General features: G+C 47.0%; 14 non-coding genes and 1 pseudogene across 14 annotated transcripts; all 15 read right to left on the minus strand.

The window, feature by feature from the left end:
• Nucleotides 1-763: 763 nt before the first annotated feature.
• On the minus strand, nucleotides 764-954 carry LOC142264369 (U2 spliceosomal RNA). Its single transcript, XR_012730889.1, has one exon. It is a non-coding gene; the product is annotated as a U2 spliceosomal RNA (small nuclear RNA).
• A 1,117-nt stretch (nucleotides 955-2,071) lies between these two features.
• Nucleotides 2,072-2,262, minus strand: LOC142264370 (U2 spliceosomal RNA). The gene has a single exon (XR_012730890.1). It is a non-coding gene; the product is annotated as a U2 spliceosomal RNA (small nuclear RNA).
• Nucleotides 2,263-3,379: 1,117 nt separating this feature from the next.
• On the minus strand, nucleotides 3,380-3,570 carry LOC142264371 (U2 spliceosomal RNA). The gene has a single exon (XR_012730891.1). It is a non-coding gene; the product is annotated as a U2 spliceosomal RNA (small nuclear RNA).
• A 1,117-nt stretch (nucleotides 3,571-4,687) lies between these two features.
• LOC142264373 (U2 spliceosomal RNA) lies at nucleotides 4,688-4,878 on the minus strand. The gene has a single exon (XR_012730892.1). It is a non-coding gene; the product is annotated as a U2 spliceosomal RNA (small nuclear RNA).
• A 1,117-nt stretch (nucleotides 4,879-5,995) lies between these two features.
• Nucleotides 5,996-6,186, minus strand: LOC142264374 (U2 spliceosomal RNA). The gene has a single exon (XR_012730893.1). It is a non-coding gene; the product is annotated as a U2 spliceosomal RNA (small nuclear RNA).
• A 1,117-nt stretch (nucleotides 6,187-7,303) lies between these two features.
• LOC142264376 (U2 spliceosomal RNA) lies at nucleotides 7,304-7,494 on the minus strand. Its single transcript, XR_012730895.1, has one exon. It is a non-coding gene; the product is annotated as a U2 spliceosomal RNA (small nuclear RNA).
• A 1,117-nt stretch (nucleotides 7,495-8,611) lies between these two features.
• LOC142264377 (U2 spliceosomal RNA) lies at nucleotides 8,612-8,802 on the minus strand. The gene has a single exon (XR_012730896.1). It is a non-coding gene; the product is annotated as a U2 spliceosomal RNA (small nuclear RNA).
• A 1,117-nt stretch (nucleotides 8,803-9,919) lies between these two features.
• Nucleotides 9,920-10,110, minus strand: LOC142264378 (U2 spliceosomal RNA). The gene has a single exon (XR_012730897.1). It is a non-coding gene; the product is annotated as a U2 spliceosomal RNA (small nuclear RNA).
• Nucleotides 10,111-11,227: 1,117 nt separating this feature from the next.
• Nucleotides 11,228-11,422, minus strand: LOC142264410 (U2 spliceosomal RNA). The gene has a single exon (XR_012730926.1). It is a non-coding gene; the product is annotated as a U2 spliceosomal RNA (small nuclear RNA).
• A 697-nt stretch (nucleotides 11,423-12,119) lies between these two features.
• Nucleotides 12,120-12,261, minus strand: LOC142264419 (U2 spliceosomal RNA; annotated as a pseudogene).
• A 1,117-nt stretch (nucleotides 12,262-13,378) lies between these two features.
• Nucleotides 13,379-13,569, minus strand: LOC142264397 (U2 spliceosomal RNA). Its single transcript, XR_012730914.1, has one exon. It is a non-coding gene; the product is annotated as a U2 spliceosomal RNA (small nuclear RNA).
• Nucleotides 13,570-14,686: 1,117 nt separating this feature from the next.
• On the minus strand, nucleotides 14,687-14,877 carry LOC142264379 (U2 spliceosomal RNA). The gene has a single exon (XR_012730898.1). It is a non-coding gene; the product is annotated as a U2 spliceosomal RNA (small nuclear RNA).
• A 1,117-nt stretch (nucleotides 14,878-15,994) lies between these two features.
• Nucleotides 15,995-16,185, minus strand: LOC142264401 (U2 spliceosomal RNA). The gene has a single exon (XR_012730918.1). It is a non-coding gene; the product is annotated as a U2 spliceosomal RNA (small nuclear RNA).
• Nucleotides 16,186-17,302: 1,117 nt separating this feature from the next.
• Nucleotides 17,303-17,493, minus strand: LOC142264380 (U2 spliceosomal RNA). Its single transcript, XR_012730899.1, has one exon. It is a non-coding gene; the product is annotated as a U2 spliceosomal RNA (small nuclear RNA).
• Nucleotides 17,494-18,610: 1,117 nt separating this feature from the next.
• Nucleotides 18,611-18,801, minus strand: LOC142264381 (U2 spliceosomal RNA). The gene has a single exon (XR_012730900.1). It is a non-coding gene; the product is annotated as a U2 spliceosomal RNA (small nuclear RNA).
• Nucleotides 18,802-18,947: the final 146 nt, after the last annotated feature.

Consider the following 18,947-nt stretch of genomic DNA (forward strand, 5'->3'; position numbering starts at 1 on the left):
CCTAATCTTTTCCCTTTCCTTCCCAGCCCCCAAACCCTGCCCTCTGTACCTTTCTCACCACCCGCTTCCCTTCTCCTGTCATCCCCCTACCACCCGGGAAAAAAAGAGATTGCCCCCTCCTTCCACTAGCCCACCCTCCCACCCAAAGAACAACTTCTTCTGCGCAGCTTGTTTTCTAGGCAGCAGCGCTATTGTGATGTCATCGGGGGGCATTGTGACAAGCCGCCAGTGTTCCGTCTCTTCATGTTGTGCACTGTTCAAACCGAAAATACATCAACAGGCAGGCTACAGAAAAGCTTACTAACAAAGGTTAGAGAGGGGCTTTCTCAGAGGGCTTTTTACAGTTTGTCTATTCCCAATTAGCCGGTTTAGTATACTTAATGAAAGTACTAATTCTTTCATAGGCCGCCCATTCTTAGTATTTGACGTTCAGGTAACAACAGGTAACTTTATTTGGAGTGGAAGCAGAGAGATAACACCAGATGCCAATTGTAGATCCTCTCACACCTGTGGTCACTGCAGCATCTGACTCCACTTTGTCCAAAAGGGATCTATTCCATTCAATTACACATGATCTAGATTAGACTGACAACAAGATACTGCACGGGACATAGCAGAGTTGGTGAAGTTGAGTGGTGATGAGTTTGCTATTTGGATGAATAAAGCAAGTAAAAAGTGTGTTAGATAAAAATTCATTTCAATTCGCTAATCGGGCTAATATGAATCAGGTGAATCGAGTTCTGCTTTTGGAAACTGGGTTAAGAAGGGGTGCACCGTTCCTGGAGGTACTGCAATACCAGGTCAATGCGTGGAGTGGACAGAGCAAGCTCTTTTTCCATCTCCCTGTTCTAAAAATCCATTTAATATATGGTCCCCAGATAGGGGACGTATCAGATATTAAACTGATAAGAACAGATACTACACTTGATCTTAGCCAAAAGGCCGAGAAGCGATAACCAGAATTGGTTTGGGCCTCGAGTGGCACCCTGGCCTATGCCGGACACATCTTAGGGAGAGAGAGCGAGAGGGAGACAAACCCACGCCTACACAAGACATTTTGTCACCCAAGCCAACCCTTGAAAAGGCTGCTTTGCAGAGCAAAAACAAGAAGAATGGTGCGTTTTGCAGCCGCCGCCCACTGCAATGAATCTGAATAACTCCTCCTTTAGGGCGCAAGCAACTCCCCTCCCCCTTGCAGTCTTTCCAATTCACGATACAAAAAGACGGACAGGACAGGTTGCCTGACTTTCCGTCACTGCCACCCTTTGCCATCCTTACCCGTAGAAAGCCCTTTCATCATCCCCAAACCCTAATCTTTTCCCTTTCCTTCCCAGCCCCCAAACCCTGCCCTCTGTACCTTTCTCACCACCCGCTTCCCTTCTCCTGTCATCCCCCTACCACCCGGGAAAAAAAGAGATTGCCCCCTCCTTCCACTAGCCCACCCTCCCACCCAAAGAACAACTTCTTCTGCGCAGCTTGTTTTCTAGGCAGCAGCGCTATTGTGATGTCATCGGGGGGCATTGTGACAAGCCGCCAGTGTTCCGTCTCTTCATGTTGTGCACTGTTCAAACCGAAAATACATCAACAGGCAGGCTACAGAAAAGCTTACTAACAAAGGTTAGAGAGGGGCTTTCTCAGAGGGCTTTTTACAGTTTGTCTATTCCCAATTAGCCGGTTTAGTATACTTAATGAAAGTACTAATTCTTTCATAGGCCGCCCATTCTTAGTATTTGACGTTCAGGTAACAACAGGTAACTTTATTTGGAGTGGAAGCAGAGAGATAACACCAGATGCCAATTGTAGATCCTCTCACACCTGTGGTCACTGCAGCATCTGACTCCACTTTGTCCAAAAGGGATCTATTCCATTCAATTACACATGATCTAGATTAGACTGACAACAAGATACTGCACGGGACATAGCAGAGTTGGTGAAGTTGAGTGGTGATGAGTTTGCTATTTGGATGAATAAAGCAAGTAAAAAGTGTGTTAGATAAAAATTCATTTCAATTCGCTAATCGGGCTAATATGAATCAGGTGAATCGAGTTCTGCTTTTGGAAACTGGGTTAAGAAGGGGTGCACCGTTCCTGGAGGTACTGCAATACCAGGTCAATGCGTGGAGTGGACAGAGCAAGCTCTTTTTCCATCTCCCTGTTCTAAAAATCCATTTAATATATGGTCCCCAGATAGGGGACGTATCAGATATTAAACTGATAAGAACAGATACTACACTTGATCTTAGCCAAAAGGCCGAGAAGCGATAACCAGAATTGGTTTGGGCCTCGAGTGGCACCCTGGCCTATGCCGGACACATCTTAGGGAGAGAGAGCGAGAGGGAGACAAACCCACGCCTACACAAGACATTTTGTCACCCAAGCCAACCCTTGAAAAGGCTGCTTTGCAGAGCAAAAACAAGAAGAATGGTGCGTTTTGCAGCCGCCGCCCACTGCAATGAATCTGAATAACTCCTCCTTTAGGGCGCAAGCAACTCCCCTCCCCCTTGCAGTCTTTCCAATTCACGATACAAAAAGACGGACAGGACAGGTTGCCTGACTTTCCGTCACTGCCACCCTTTGCCATCCTTACCCGTAGAAAGCCCTTTCATCATCCCCAAACCCTAATCTTTTCCCTTTCCTTCCCAGCCCCCAAACCCTGCCCTCTGTACCTTTCTCACCACCCGCTTCCCTTCTCCTGTCATCCCCCTACCACCCGGGAAAAAAAGAGATTGCCCCCTCCTTCCACTAGCCCACCCTCCCACCCAAAGAACAACTTCTTCTGCGCAGCTTGTTTTCTAGGCAGCAGCGCTATTGTGATGTCATCGGGGGGCATTGTGACAAGCCGCCAGTGTTCCGTCTCTTCATGTTGTGCACTGTTCAAACCGAAAATACATCAACAGGCAGGCTACAGAAAAGCTTACTATCAAAGGTTAGAGGGGGGCTTTCTCAGAGGGCTTTTTACAGTTTGTCTATTCCCAATTAGCCGGTTTAGTATACTTAATGAAAGTACTAATTCTTTCATAGGCCGCCCATTCTTAGTATTTGACGTTCAGGTAACAACAGGTAACTTTATTTGGAGTGGAAGCAGAGAGATAACACCAGATGCCAATTGTAGATCCTCTCACACCTGTGGTCACTGCAGCATCTGACTCCACTTTGTCCAAAAGGGATCTATTCCATTCAATTACACATGATCTAGATTAGACTGACAACAAGATACTGCACGGGACATAGCAGAGTTGGTGAAGTTGAGTGGTGATGAGTTTGCTATTTGGATGAATAAAGCAAGTAAAAAGTGTGTTAGATAAAAATTCATTTCAATTCGCTAATCGGGCTAATATGAATCAGGTGAATCGAGTTCTGCTTTTGGAAACTGGGTTAAGAAGGGGTGCACCGTTCCTGGAGGTACTGCAATACCAGGTCAATGCGTGGAGTGGACAGAGCAAGCTCTTTTTCCATCTCCCTGTTCTAAAAATCCATTTAATATATGGTCCCCAGATAGGGGACGTATCAGATATTAAACTGATAAGAACAGATACTACACTTGATCTTAGCCAAAAGGCCGAGAAGCGATAACCAGAATTGGTTTGGGCCTCGAGTGGCACCCTGGCCTATGCCGGACACATCTTAGGGAGAGAGAGCGAGAGGGAGACAAACCCACGCCTACACAAGACATTTTGTCACCCAAGCCAACCCTTGAAAAGGCTGCTTTGCAGAGCAAAAACAAGAAAAATGGTGCGTTTTGCAGCCGCCGCCCACTGCAATGAATCTGAATAACTCCTCCTTTAGGGCGCAAGCAACTCCCCTCCCCCTTGCAGTCTTTCCAATTCACGATACAAAAAGACGGACAGGACAGGTTGCCTGACTTTCCGTCACTGCCACCCTTTGCCATCCTTACCCGTAGAAAGCCCTTTCATCATCCCCAAACCCTAATCTTTTCCCTTTCCTTCCCAGCCCCCAAACCCTGCCCTCTGTACCTTTCTCACCACCCGCTTCCCTTCTCCTGTCATCCCCCTACCACCCGGGAAAAAAAGAGATTGCCCCCTCCTTCCACTAGCCCACCCTCCCACCCAAAGAACAACTTCTTCTGCGCAGCTTGTTTTCTAGGCAGCAGCGCTATTGTGATGTCATCGGGGGGCATTGTGACAAGCCGCCAGTGTTCCGTCTCTTCATGTTGTGCACTGTTCAAACCGAAAATACATCAACAGGCAGGCTACAGAAAAGCTTACTATCAAAGGTTAGAGGGGGGCTTTCTCAGAGGGCTTTTTACAGTTTGTCTATTCCCAATTAGCCGGTTTAGTATACTTAATGAAAGTACTAATTCTTTCATAGGCCGCCCATTCTTAGTATTTGACGTTCAGGTAACAACAGGTAACTTTATTTGGAGTGGAAGCAGAGAGATAACACCAGATGCCAATTGTAGATCCTCTCACACCTGTGGTCACTGCAGCATCTGACTCCACTTTGTCCAAAAGGGATCTATTCCATTCAATTACACATGATCTAGATTAGACTGACAACAAGATACTGCACGGGACATAGCAGAGTTGGTGAAGTTGAGTGGTGATGAGTTTGCTATTTGGATGAATAAAGCAAGTAAAAAGTGTGTTAGATAAAAATTCATTTCAATTCGCTAATCGGGCTAATATGAATCAGGTGAATCGAGTTCTGCTTTTGGAAACTGGGTTAAGAAGGGGTGCACCGTTCCTGGAGGTACTGCAATACCAGGTCAATGCGTGGAGTGGACAGAGCAAGCTCTTTTTCCATCTCCCTGTTCTAAAAATCCATTTAATATATGGTCCCCAGATAGGGGACGTATCAGATATTAAACTGATAAGAACAGATACTACACTTGATCTTAGCCAAAAGGCCGAGAAGCGATAACCAGAATTGGTTTGGGCCTCGAGTGGCACCCTGGCCTATGCCGGACACATCTTAGGGAGAGAGAGCGAGAGGGAGACAAACCCACGCCTACACAAGACATTTTGTCACCCAAGCCAACCCTTGAAAAGGCTGCTTTGCAGAGCAAAAACAAGAAAAATGGTGCGTTTTGCAGCCGCCGCCCACTGCAATGAATCTGAATAACTCCTCCTTTAGGGCGCAAGCAACTCCCCTCCCCCTTGCAGTCTTTCCAATTCACGATACAAAAAGACGGACAGGACAGGTTGCCTGACTTTCCGTCACTGCCACCCTTTGCCATCCTTACCCGTAGAAAGCCCTTTCATCATCCCCAAACCCTAATCTTTTCCCTTTCCTTCCCAGCCCCCAAACCCTGCCCTCTGTACCTTTCTCACCACCCGCTTCCCTTCTCCTGTCATCCCCCTACCACCCGGGAAAAAAAGAGATTGCCCCCTCCTTCCACTAGCCCACCCTCCCACCCAAAGAACAACTTCTTCTGCGCAGCTTGTTTTCTAGGCAGCAGCGCTATTGTGATGTCATCGGGGGGCATTGTGACAAGCCGCCAGTGTTCCGTCTCTTCATGTTGTGCACTGTTCAAACCGAAAATACATCAACAGGCAGGCTACAGAAAAGCTTACTAACAAAGGTTAGAGAGGGGCTTTCTCAGAGGGCTTTTTACAGTTTGTCTATTCCCAATTAGCCGGTTTAGTATACTTAATGAAAGTACTAATTCTTTCATAGGCCGCCCATTCTTAGTATTTGACGTTCAGGTAACAACAGGTAACTTTATTTGGAGTGGAAGCAGAGAGATAACACCAGATGCCAATTGTAGATCCTCTCACACCTGTGGTCACTGCAGCATCTGACTCCACTTTGTCCAAAAGGGATCTATTCCATTCAATTACACATGATCTAGATTAGACTGACAACAAGATACTGCACGGGACATAGCAGAGTTGGTGAAGTTGAGTGGTGATGAGTTTGCTATTTGGATGAATAAAGCAAGTAAAAAGTGTGTTAGATAAAAATTCATTTCAATTCGCTAATCGGGCTAATATGAATCAGGTGAATCGAGTTCTGCTTTTGGAAACTGGGTTAAGAAGGGGTGCACCGTTCCTGGAGGTACTGCAATACCAGGTCAATGCGTGGAGTGGACAGAGCAAGCTCTTTTTCCATCTCCCTGTTCTAAAAATCCATTTAATATATGGTCCCCAGATAGGGGACGTATCAGATATTAAACTGATAAGAACAGATACTACACTTGATCTTAGCCAAAAGGCCGAGAAGCGATAACCAGAATTGGTTTGGGCCTCGAGTGGCACCCTGGCCTATGCCGGACACATCTTAGGGAGAGAGAGCGAGAGGGAGACAAACCCACGCCTACACAAGACATTTTGTCACCCAAGCCAACCCTTGAAAAGGCTGCTTTGCAGAGCAAAAACAAGAAGAATGGTGCGTTTTGCAGCCGCCGCCCACTGCAATGAATCTGAATAACTCCTCCTTTAGGGCGCAAGCAACTCCCCTCCCCCTTGCAGTCTTTCCAATTCACGATACAAAAAGACGGACAGGACAGGTTGCCTGACTTTCCGTCACTGCCACCCTTTGCCATCCTTACCCGTAGAAAGCCCTTTCATCATCCCCAAACCCTAATCTTTTCCCTTTCCTTCCCAGCCCCCAAACCCTGCCCTCTGTACCTTTCTCACCACCCGCTTCCCTTCTCCTGTCATCCCCCTACCACCCGGGAAAAAAAGAGATTGCCCCCTCCTTCCACTAGCCCACCCTCCCACCCAAAGAACAACTTCTTCTGCGCAGCTTGTTTTCTAGGCAGCAGCGCTATTGTGATGTCATCGGGGGGCATTGTGACAAGCCGCCAGTGTTCCGTCTCTTCATGTTGTGCACTGTTCAAACCGAAAATACATCAACAGGCAGGCTACAGAAAAGCTTACTAACAAAGGTTAGAGAGGGGCTTTCTCAGAGGGCTTTTTACAGTTTGTCTATTCCCAATTAGCCGGTTTAGTATACTTAATGAAAGTACTAATTCTTTCATAGGCCGCCCATTCTTAGTATTTGACGTTCAGGTAACAACAGGTAACTTTATTTGGAGTGGAAGCAGAGAGATAACACCAGATGCCAATTGTAGATCCTCTCACACCTGTGGTCACTGCAGCATCTGACTCCACTTTGTCCAAAAGGGATCTATTCCATTCAATTACACATGATCTAGATTAGACTGACAACAAGATACTGCACGGGACATAGCAGAGTTGGTGAAGTTGAGTGGTGATGAGTTTGCTATTTGGATGAATAAAGCAAGTAAAAAGTGTGTTAGATAAAAATTCATTTCAATTCGCTAATCGGGCTAATATGAATCAGGTGAATCGAGTTCTGCTTTTGGAAACTGGGTTAAGAAGGGGTGCACCGTTCCTGGAGGTACTGCAATACCAGGTCAATGCGTGGAGTGGACAGAGCAAGCTCTTTTTCCATCTCCCTGTTCTAAAAATCCATTTAATATATGGTCCCCAGATAGGGGACGTATCAGATATTAAACTGATAAGAACAGATACTACACTTGATCTTAGCCAAAAGGCCGAGAAGCGATAACCAGAATTGGTTTGGGCCTCGAGTGGCACCCTGGCCTATGCCGGACACATCTTAGGGAGAGAGAGCGAGAGGGAGACAAACCCACGCCTACACAAGACATTTTGTCACCCAAGCCAACCCTTGAAAAGGCTGCTTTGCAGAGCAAAAACAAGAAGAATGGTGCGTTTTGCAGCCGCCGCCCACTGCAATGAATCTGAATAACTCCTCCTTTAGGGCGCAAGCAACTCCCCTCCCCCTTGCAGTCTTTCCAATTCACGATACAAAAAGACGGACAGGACAGGTTGCCTGACTTTCCGTCACTGCCACCCTTTGCCATCCTTACCCGTAGAAAGCCCTTTCATCATCCCCAAACCCTAATCTTTTCCCTTTCCTTCTCAGCCCCCAAACCCTGCCCTCTGTACCTTTCTCACCACCCGCTTCCCTTCTCCTGTCATCCCCCTACCACCCGGGAAAAAAAGAGATTGCCCCCTCCTTCCACTAGCCCACCCTCCCACCCAAAGAACAACTTCTTCTGCGCAGCTTGTTTTCTAGGCAGCAGCGCTATTGTGATGTCATCGGGGGGCATTGTGACAAGCCGCCAGTGTTCCGTCTCTTCATGTTGTGCACTGTTCAAACCGAAAATACATCAACAGGCAGGCTACAGAAAAGCTTACTAACAAAGGTTAGAGAGGGGCTTTCTCAGAGGGCTTTTTACAGTTTGTCTATTCCCAATTAGCCGGTTTAGTATACTTAATGAAAGTACTAATTCTTTCATAGGCCGCCCATTCTTAGTATTTGACGTTCAGGTAACAACAGGTAACTTTATTTGGAGTGGAAGCAGAGAGATAACACCAGATGCCAATTGTAGATCCTCTCACACCTGTGGTCACTGCAGCATCTGACTCCACTTTGTCCAAAAGGGATCTATTCCATTCAATTACACATGATCTAGATTAGACTGACAACAAGATACTGCACGGGACATAGCAGAGTTGGTGAAGTTGAGTGGTGATGAGTTTGCTATTTGGATGAATAAAGCAAGTAAAAAGTGTGTTAGATAAAAATTCATTTCAATTCGCTAATCGGGCTAATATGAATCAGGTGAATCGAGTTCTGCTTTTGGAAACTGGGTTAAGAAGGGGTGCACCGTTCCTGGAGGTACTGCAATACCAGGTCAATGCGTGGAGTGGACAGAGCAAGCTCTTTTTCCATCTCCCTGTTCTAAAAATCCATTTAATATATGGTCCCCAGATAGGGGACGTATCAGATATTAAACTGATAAGAACAGATACTACACTTGATCTTAGCCAAAAGGCCGAGAAGCGATAACCAGAATTGGTTTGGGCCTCGAGTGGCACCCTGGCCTATGCCGGACACATCTTAGGGAGAGAGAGCGAGAGGGAGACAAACCCACGCCTACACAAGACATTTTGTCACCCAAGCCAACCCTTGAAAAGGCTGCTTTGCAGAGCAAAAACAAGAAGAATGGTGCGTTTTGCAGCCGCCGCCCACTGCAATGAATCTGAATAACTCCTCCTTTAGGGCGCAAGCAACTCCCCTCCCCCTTGCAGTCTTTCCAATTCACGATACAAAAAGACGGACAGGACAGGTTGCCTGACTTTCCGTCACTGCCACCCTTTGCCATCCTTACCCGTAGAAAGCCCTTTCATCATCCCCAAACCCTAATCTTTTCCCTTTCCTTCCCAGCCCCCAAACCCTGCCCTCTGTACCTTTCTCACCACCCGCTTCCCTTCTCCTGTCATCCCCCTACCACCCGGGAAAAAAAGAGATTGCCCCCTCCTTCCACTAGCCCACCCTCCCACCCAAAGAACAACTTCTTCTGCGCAGCTTGTTTTCTAGGCAGCAGCGCTATTGTGATGTCATCGGGGGGCATTGTGACAAGCCGCCAGTGTTCCGTCTCTTCATGTTGTGCACTGTTCAAACCGAAAATACATCAACAGGCAGGCTACAGAAAAGCTTACTAACAAAGGTTAGAGAGGGGCTTTCTCAGAGGGCTTTTTACAGTTTGTCTATTCCCAATTAGCCGGTTTAGTATACTTAATGAAAGTACTAATTCTTTCATAGGCCGCCCATTCTTAGTATTTGACGTTCAGGTAACAACAGGTAACTTTATTTGGAGTGGAAGCAGAGAGATAACACCAGATGCCAATTGTAGATCCTCTCACACCTGTGGTCACTGCAGCATCTGACTCCACTTTGTCCAAAAGGGATCTATTCCATTCAATTACACATGATCTAGATTAGACTGACAACAAGATACTGCACGGGACATAGCAGAGTTGGTGAAGTTGAGTGGTGATGAGTTTGCTATTTGGATGAATAAAGCAAGTAAAAAGTGTGTTAGATAAAAATTCATTTCAATTCGCTAATCGGGCTAATATGAATCAGGTGAATCGAGTTCTGCTTTTGGAAACTGGGTTAAGAAGGGGTGCACCGTTCCTGGAGGTACTGCAATACCAGGTCAATGCGTGGAGTGGACAGAGCAAGCTCTTTTTCCATCTCCCTGTTCTAAAAATCCATTTAATATATGGTCCCCAGATAGGGGACGTATCAGATATTAAACTGATAAGAACAGATACTACACTTGATCTTAGCCAAAAGGCCGAGAAGCGATAACCAGAATTGGTTTGGGCCTCGAGTGGCACCCTGGCCTATGCCGGACACATCTTAGGGAGAGAGAGCGAGAGGGAGACAAACCCACGCCTACACAAGACATTTTGTCACCCAAGCCAACCCTTGAAAAGGCTGCTTTGCAGAGCAAAAACAAGAAGAATGGTGCGTTTTGCAGCCGCCGCCCACTGCAATGAATCTGAATAACTCCTCCTTTAGGGCGCAAGCAACTCCCCTCCCCCTTGCAGTCTTTCCAATTCACGATACAAAAAGACGGACAGGACAGGTTGCCTGACTTTCCGTCACTGCCACCCTTTGCCATCCTTACCCGTAGAAAGCCCTTTCATCATCCCCAAACCCTAATCTTTTCCCTTTCCTTCCCAGCCCCCAAACCCTGCCCTCTGTACCTTTCTCACCACCCGCTTCCCTTCTCCTGTCATCCCCCTACCACCCGGGAAAAAAAGAGATTGCCCCCTCCTTCCACTAGCCCACCCTCCCACCCAAAGAACAACTTCTTCTGCGCAGCTTGTTTTCTAGGCAGCAGCGCTATTGTGATGTCATCGGGGGGCATTGTGACAAGCCGCCAGTGTTCCGTCTCTTCATGTTGTGCACTGTTCAAACCGAAAATACATCAACAGGCAGGCTACAGAAAAGCTTACTAACAAAGGTTAGAGAGGGGCTTTCTCAGAGGGCTTTTTACAGTTTGTCTATTCCCAATTAGCCGGTTTAGTATACTTAATGAAAGTACTAATTCTTTCATAGGCCGCCCATTCTTAGTATTTGACGTTCAGGTAACAACAGGTAACTTTATTTGGAGTGGAAGCAGAGAGATAACACCAGATGCCAATTGTAGATCCTCTCACACCTGTGGTCACTGCAGCATCTGACTCCACTTTGTCCAAAAGGGATCTATTCCATTCAATTACACATGATCTAGATTAGACTGACAACAAGATACTGCATGGGACATAGCAGAGTTGGTGAAGTTGAGTGGTGATGAGTTTGCTATTTGGATGAATAAAGCAAGTAAAAAGTGTGTTAGATAAAAATTCATTTCAATTCGCTAATCGGGCTAATATGAATCAGGTGAATCGAGTTCTGCTTTTGGAAACTGGGTTAAGAAGGGGTGCACCGTTCCTGGAGGTACTGCAATACCAGGTCAATGCGTGGAGTGGACAGAGCAAGCTCTTTTTCCATCTCCCTGTTCTAAAAATCCATTTAATATATGGTCCCCAGATAGGGGATGTATCAGATATTAAACTGATAAGAACAGATTTTGATTTAATGAAGCTTTCCAAAGCACCGCAAAAATGCATGACCGAAGTCACACCAAAAACAGTGCAAAGGCTAGGATTTGTGTGGACCCCTCCGTGAGAAGAGGATCCCCAAAAATCAACCCCGTCCCTCCGAGCCAGAAGGCCACAGCGAGGGTCAGGGATCTTCGGTGCTCCCCCAAGCCGAAGCCTGGTTGAGCCTTGTTGTTGCTCCCAGCGTCCACCGAGGCATCTTACCCAAGTGGAGTAGGGAGCTACTAGTCGTTGGTTTCGCAGCCGAGACTGCCCGGACCGTCAACCGGTGTTGGTTTCTCAGCCCAAGGCTGACCGGACCTCCAACCGGGTGTTGGTTTCTCAGCCCAAGGCTGACCGGACCTCCAACCGGGTGTTGGTTTCTCAGCCCAAGGCTAACCGGACCTCCAACCGGGTGTTGGTTTCTCAGCCAAAGCTGACCCGGACCTCCAACCGGGTGTTGGTTTCTCAGCCCAAAGCTGACCGGACCTCCGACCGGGATTATAAAAATTTCCCTTCTTAGCCAGAAGGCCGGGATAGGGCAATATGCTTGGAAAGTATGAATAGGCAAGGCGCGGCGTGCGACAGAGTCTGAGGCTTACCAGGGTCCCAACCTAGCAAGTTCAGACTCCCTCCAGGGTGTCCATTCCTGGGGCACATTGCACCATAACCCCCACACTTACTCAGTCTAATAGCCTCGATCCTGGTAGGGCCATGGTTTCCTCTAGATGGATATACTATCCTCCCAAAGTACTAACAAGCGCAACCTTCCAGTGTGCATTGCATCATTGTACTAAGGTGGCCGGAGCCTTAAACCACCTTTTCGAACGATACTACACTTGATCTTAGCCAAAAGGCCGAGAAGCGATAACCAGAATTGGTTTGGGCCTCGAGTGGCACCCTGGCCTATGCCGGACACATCTTAGGGAGAGAGAGCGAGAGGGAGACAAACCCACGCCTACACAAGACATTTTGTCACCCAAGCCAACCCTTGAAAAGGCTGCTTTGCAGAGCAAAAACAAGAAGAATGGTGCGTTTTGCAGCCGCCGCCCACTGCAATGAATCTGAATAACTCCTCCTTTAGGGCGCAAGCAACTCCCCTCCCCCTTGCAGTCTTTCCAATTCACGATACAAAAAGACGGACAGGACAGGTTGCCTGACTTTCCGTCACTGCCACCCTTTGCCATCCTTACCCGTAGAAAGCCCTTTCATCATCCCCAAACCCTAATCTTTTCCCTTTCCTTCCCAGCCCCCAAACCCTGCCCTCTGTACCTTTCTCACCACCCGCTTCCCTTCTCCTGTCATCCCCCTACCACCCGGGAAAAAAAGAGATTGCCCCCTCCTTCCACTAGCCCACCCTCCCACCCAAAGAACAACTTCTTCTGCGCAGCTTGTTTTCTAGGCAGCAGCGCTATTGTGATGTCATCGGGGGGCATTGTGACAAGCCGCCAGTGTTCCGTCTCTTCATGTTGTGCACTGTTCAAACCGAAAATACATCAACAGGCAGGCTACAGAAAAGCTTACTAACAAAGGTTAGAGAGGGGCTTTCTCAGAGGGCTTTTTACAGTTTGTCTATTCCCAATTAGCCGGTTTAGTATACTTAATGAAAGTACTAATTCTTTCATAGGCCGCCCATTCTTAGTATTTGACGTTCAGGTAACAACAGGTAACTTTATTTGGAGTGGAAGCAGAGAGATAACACCAGATGCCAATTGTAGATCCTCTCACACCTGTGGTCACTGCAGCATCTGACTCCACTTTGTCCAAAAGGGATCTATTCCATTCAATTACACATGATCTAGATTAGACTGACAACAAGTTACTGCACGGGACATAGCAGAGTTGGTGAAGTTGAGTGGTGATGAGTTTGCTATTTGGATGAATAAAGCAAGTAAAAAGTGTGTTAGATAAAAATTCATTTCAATTCGCTAATCGGGCTAATATGAATCAGGTGAATCGAGTTCTGCTTTTGGAAACTGGGTTAAGAAGGGGTGCACCGTTCCTGGAGGTACTGCAATACCAGGTCAATGCGTGGAGTGGACAGAGCAAGCTCTTTTTCCATCTCCCTGTTCTAAAAATCCATTTAATATATGGTCCCCAGAGAGGGGACGTATCAGATATTAAACTGATAAGAACAGATACTACACTTGATCTTAGCCAAAAGGCCGAGAAGCGATAACCAGAATTGGTTTGGGCCTCGAGTGGCACCCTGGCCTATGCCGGACACATCTTAGGGAGAGAGAGCGAGAGGGAGACAAACCCACGCCTACACAAGACATTTTGTCACCCAAGCCAACCCTTGAAAAGGCTGCTTTGCAGAGCAAAAACAAGAAGAATGGTGCGTTTTGCAGCCGCCGCCCACTGCAATGAATCTGAATAACTCCTCCTTTAGGGCGCAAGCAACTCCCCTCCCCCTTGCAGTCTTTCCAATTCACGATACAAAAAGACGGACAGGACAGGTTGCCTGACTTTCCGTCACTGCCACCCTTTGCCATCCTTACCCGTAGAAAGCCCTTTCATCATCCCCAAACCCTAATCTTTTCCCTTTCCTTCCCAGCCCCCAAACCCTGCCCTCTGTACCTTTCTCACCACCCGCTTCCCTTCTCCTGTCATCCCCCTACCACCCGGGAAAAAAAGAGATTGCCCCCTCCTTCCACTAGCCCACCCTCCCACCCAAAGAACAACTTCTTCTGCGCAGCTTGTTTTCTAGGCAGCAGCGCTATTGTGATGTCATCGGGGGGCATTGTGACAAGCCGCCAGTGTTCCGTCTCTTCATGTTGTGCACTGTTCAAACCGAAAATACATCAACAGGCAGGCTACAGAAAAGCTTACTAACAAAGGTTAGAGAGGGGCTTTCTCAGAGGGCTTTTTACAGTTTGTCTATTCCCAATTAGCCGGTTTAGTATACTTAATGAAAGTACTAATTCTTTCATAGGCCGCCCATTCTTAGTATTTGACGTTCAGGTAACAACAGGTAACTTTATTTGGAGTGGAAGCAGAGAGATAACACCAGATGCCAATTGTAGATCCTCTCACACCTGTGGTCACTGCAGCATCTGACTCCACTTTGTCCAAAAGGGATCTATTCCATTCAATTACACATGATCTAGATTAGACTGACAACAAGATACTGCACGGGACATAGCAGAGTTGGTGAAGTTGAGTGGTGATGAGTTTGCTATTTGGATGAATAAAGCAAGTAAAAAGTGTGTTAGATAAAAATTCATTTCAATTCGCTAATCGGGCTAATATGAATCAGGTGAATCGAGTTCTGCTTTTGGAAACTGGGTTAAGAAGGGGTGCACCGTTCCTGGAGGTACTGCAATACCAGGTCAATGCGTGGAGTGGACAGAGCAAGCTCTTTTTCCATCTCCCTGTTCTAAAAATCCATTTAATATATGGTCCCCAGATAGGGGACGTATCAGATATTAAACTGATAAGAACAGATACTACACTTGATCTTAGCCAAAAGGCCGAGAAGCGATAACCAGAATTGGTTTGGGCCTCGAGTGGCACCCTGGCCTATGCCGGACACATCTTAGGGAGAGAGAGCGAGAGGGAGACAAACCCACGCCTACACAAGACATTTTGTCACCCAAGCCAACCCTTGAAAAGGCTGCTTTGCAGAGCAAAAACAAGAAGAATGGTGCGTTTTGCAGCCGCCGCCCACTGCAATGAATCTGAATAACTCCTCCTTTAGGGCGCAAGCAACTCCCCTCCCCCTTGCAGTCTTTCCAATTCACGATACAAAAAGACGGACAGGACAGGTTGCCTGACTTTCCGTCACTGCCACCCTTTGCCATCCTTACCCGTAGAAAGCCCTTTCATCATCCCCAAACCCTAATCTTTTCCCTTTCCTTCCCAGCCCCCAAACCCTGCCCTCTGTACCTTTCTCACCACCCGCTTCCCTTCTCCTGTCATCCCCCTACCACCCGGGAAAAAAAGAGATTGCCCCCTCCTTCCACTAGCCCACCCTCCCACCCAAAGAACAACTTCTTCTGCGCAGCTTGTTTTCTAGGCAGCAGCGCTATTGTGATGTCATCGGGGGGCATTGTGACAAGCCGCCAGTGTTCCGTCTCTTCATGTTGTGCACTGTTCAAACCGAAAATACATCAACAGGCAGGCTACAGAAAAGCTTACTAACAAAGGTTAGAGAGGGGCTTTCTCAGAGGGCTTTTTACAGTTTGTCTATTCCCAATTAGCCGGTTTAGTATACTTAATGAAAGTACTAATTCTTTCATAGGCCGCCCATTCTTAGTATTTGACGTTCAGGTAACAACAGGTAACTTTATTTGGAGTGGAAGCAGAGAGATAACACCAGATGCCAATTGTAGATCCTCTCACACCTGTGGTCACTGCAGCATCTGACTCCACTTTGTCCAAAAGGGATCTATTCCATTCAATTACACATGATCTAGATTAGACTGACAACAAGATACTGCACGGGACATAGCAGAGTTGGTGAAGTTGAGTGGTGATGAGTTTGCTATTTGGATGAATAAAGCAAGTAAAAAGTGTGTTAGATAAAAATTCATTTCAATTCGCTAATCGGGCTAATATGAATCAGGTGAATCGAGTTCTGCTTTTGGAAACTGGGTTAAGAAGGGGTGCACCGTTCCTGGAGGTACTGCAATACCAGGTCAATGCGTGGAGTGGACAGAGCAAGTTCTTTTTCCATCTCCCTGTTCTAAAAATCCATTTAATATATGGTCCCCAGATAGGGGACGTATCAGATATTAAACTGATAAGAACAGATACTACACTTGATCTTAGCCAAAAGGCCGAGAAGCGATAACCAGAATTGGTTTGGGCCTCGAGTGGCACCCTGGCCTATGCCGGACACATCTTAGGGAGAGAGAGCGAGAGGGAGACAAACCCACGCCTACACAAGACATTTTGTCACCCAAGCCAACCCTTGAAAAGGCTGCTTTGCAGAGCAAAAACAAGAAGAATGGTGCGTTTTGCAGCCGCCGCCCACTGCAATGAATCTGAATAACTCCTCCTTTAGGGCGCAAGCAACTCCCCTCCCCCTTGCAGTCTTTCCAATTCACGATACAAAAAGACGGACAGGACAGGTTGCCTGACTTTCCGTCACTGCCACCCTTTGCCATCCTTACCCGTAGAAAGCCCTTTCATCATCCCCAAACCCTAATCTTTTCCCTTTCCTTCCCAGCCCCCAAACCCTGCCCTCTGTACCTTTCTCACCACCCGCTTCCCTTCTCCTGTCATCCCCCTACCACCCGGGAAAAAAAGAGATTGCCCCCTCCTTCCACTAGCCCACCCTCCCACCCAAAGAACAACTTCTTCTGCGCAGCTTGTTTTCTAGGCAGCAGCGCTATTGTGATGTCATCGGGGGGCATTGTGACAAGCCGCCAGTGTTCCGTCTCTTCATGTTGTGCACTGTTCAAACCGAAAATACATCAACAGGCAGGCTACAGAAAAGCTTACTAACAAAGGTTAGAGAGGGGCTTTCTCAGAGGGCTTTTTACAGTTTGTCTATTCCCAATTAGCCGGTTTAGTATACTTAATGAAAGTACTAATTCTTTCATAGGCCGCCCATTCTTAGTATTTGACGTTCAGGTAACAACAGGTAACTTTATTTGGAGTGGAAGCAGAGAGATAACACCAGATGCCAATTGTAGATCCTCTCACACCTGTGGTCACTGCAGCATCTGACTCCACTTTGTCCAAAAGGGATCTATTCCATTCAATTACACATGATCTAGATTAGACTGACAACAAGATACTGCACGGGACATAGCAGAGTTGGTGAAGTTGAGTGGTGATGAGTTTGCTATTTGGATGAATAAAGCAAGTAAAAAGTGTGTTAGATAAAAATTCATTTCAATTCGCTAATCGGGCTAATATGAATCAGGTGAATCGAGTTCTGCTTTTGGAAACTGGGTTAAGAAGGGGTGCACCGTTCCTGGAGGTACTGCAATACCAGGTCAATGCGTGGAGTGGACAGAGCAAGCTCTTTTTCCATCTCCCTGTTCTAAAAATCCATTTAATATATGGTCCCCAGATAGGGGACGTATCAGATATTAAACTGATAAGAACAGATACTACACTTGATCTTAGCCAAAAGGCCGAGAAGCGATAACCAGAATTGGTTTGGGCCTCGAGTGGCACCCTGGCCTATGCCGGACACATCTTAGGGAGAGAGAGCGAGAGGGAGACAAACCCACGCCTACACAAGACATTTTGTCACCCAAGCCAACCCTTGAAAAGGCTGCTTTGCAGAGCAAAAACAAGAAGAATGGTGCGTTTTGCAGCCGCCGCCCACTGCAATGAATCTGAATAACTCCTCCTTTAGGGCGCAAGCAACTCCCCTCCCCCTTGCAGTCTTTCCAATTCACGATACAAAAAGACGGACAGGACAGGTTGCCTGACTTTCCGTCACTGCCACCCTTTGCCATCCTTACCCGTAGAAAGCCCTTTCATCATCCCCAAACCCTAATCTTTTCCCTTTCCTTCCCAGCCCCCAAACCCTGCCCTCTGTACCTTTCTCACCACCCGCTTCCCTTCTCCTGTCATCCCCCTACCACCCGGGAAAAAAAGAGATTGCCCCCTCCTTCCACTAGCCCACCCTCCCACCCAAAGAACAACTTCTTCTGCGCAGCTTGTTTTCTAGGCAGCAGCGCTATTGTGATGTCATCGGGGGGCATTGTGACAAGCCGCCAGTGTTCCGTCTCTTCATGTTGTGCACTGTTCAAACCGAAAATACATCAACAGGCAGGCTACAGAAAAGCTTACTAACAAAGGTTAGAGAGGGGCTTTCTCAGAGGGCTTTTTACAGTTTGTCTATTCCCAATTAGCCGGTTTAGTATACTTAATGAAAGTACTAATTCTTTCATAGGCCGCCCATTCTTAGTATTTGACGTTCAGGTAACAACAGGTAACTTTATTTGGAGTGGAAGCAGAGAGATAACACCAGATGCCAATTGTAGATCCTCTCACACCTGTGGTCACTGCAGCATCTGACTCCACTTTGTCCAAAAGGGATCTATTCCATTCAATTACACATGATCTAGATTAGACTGACAACAAGATACTGCACGGGACATAGCAGAGTTGGTGAAGTTGAGTGGTGATGAGTTTGCTATTTGGATGAATAAAGCAAGTAAAAAGTGTGTTAGATAAAAATTCATTTCAATTCGCTAATCGGGCTAATATGAATCAGGTGAATCGAGTTCTGCTTTTGGAAACTGGGTTAAGAAGGGGTGCACCGTTCCTGGAGGTACTGCAATACCAGGTCAATGCGTGGAGTGGACAGAGCAAGCTCTTTTTCCATCTCCCTGTTCTAAAAATCCATTTAATATATGGTCCCCAGATAGGGGACGTATCAGATATTAAACTGATAAGAACAGATACTACACTTGATCTTAGCCAAAAGGCCGAGAAGCGATAACCAGAATTGGTTTGGGCCTCGAGTGGCACCCTGGCCTATGCCGGACACATCTTAGGGAGAGAGAGCGAGAGGGAGACAAACCCACGCCTACACAAGACATTTTGTCACCCAAGCCAACCCTTGAAAAGGCTGCTTTGCAGAGCA

Source organism: Anomaloglossus baeobatrachus, unplaced genomic scaffold, assembly GCF_048569485.1.
Source record: "Anomaloglossus baeobatrachus isolate aAnoBae1 unplaced genomic scaffold, aAnoBae1.hap1 Scaffold_2651, whole genome shotgun sequence".
NCBI classification, from domain to species: Eukaryota; Metazoa; Chordata; class Amphibia; order Anura; family Aromobatidae; genus Anomaloglossus; species Anomaloglossus baeobatrachus.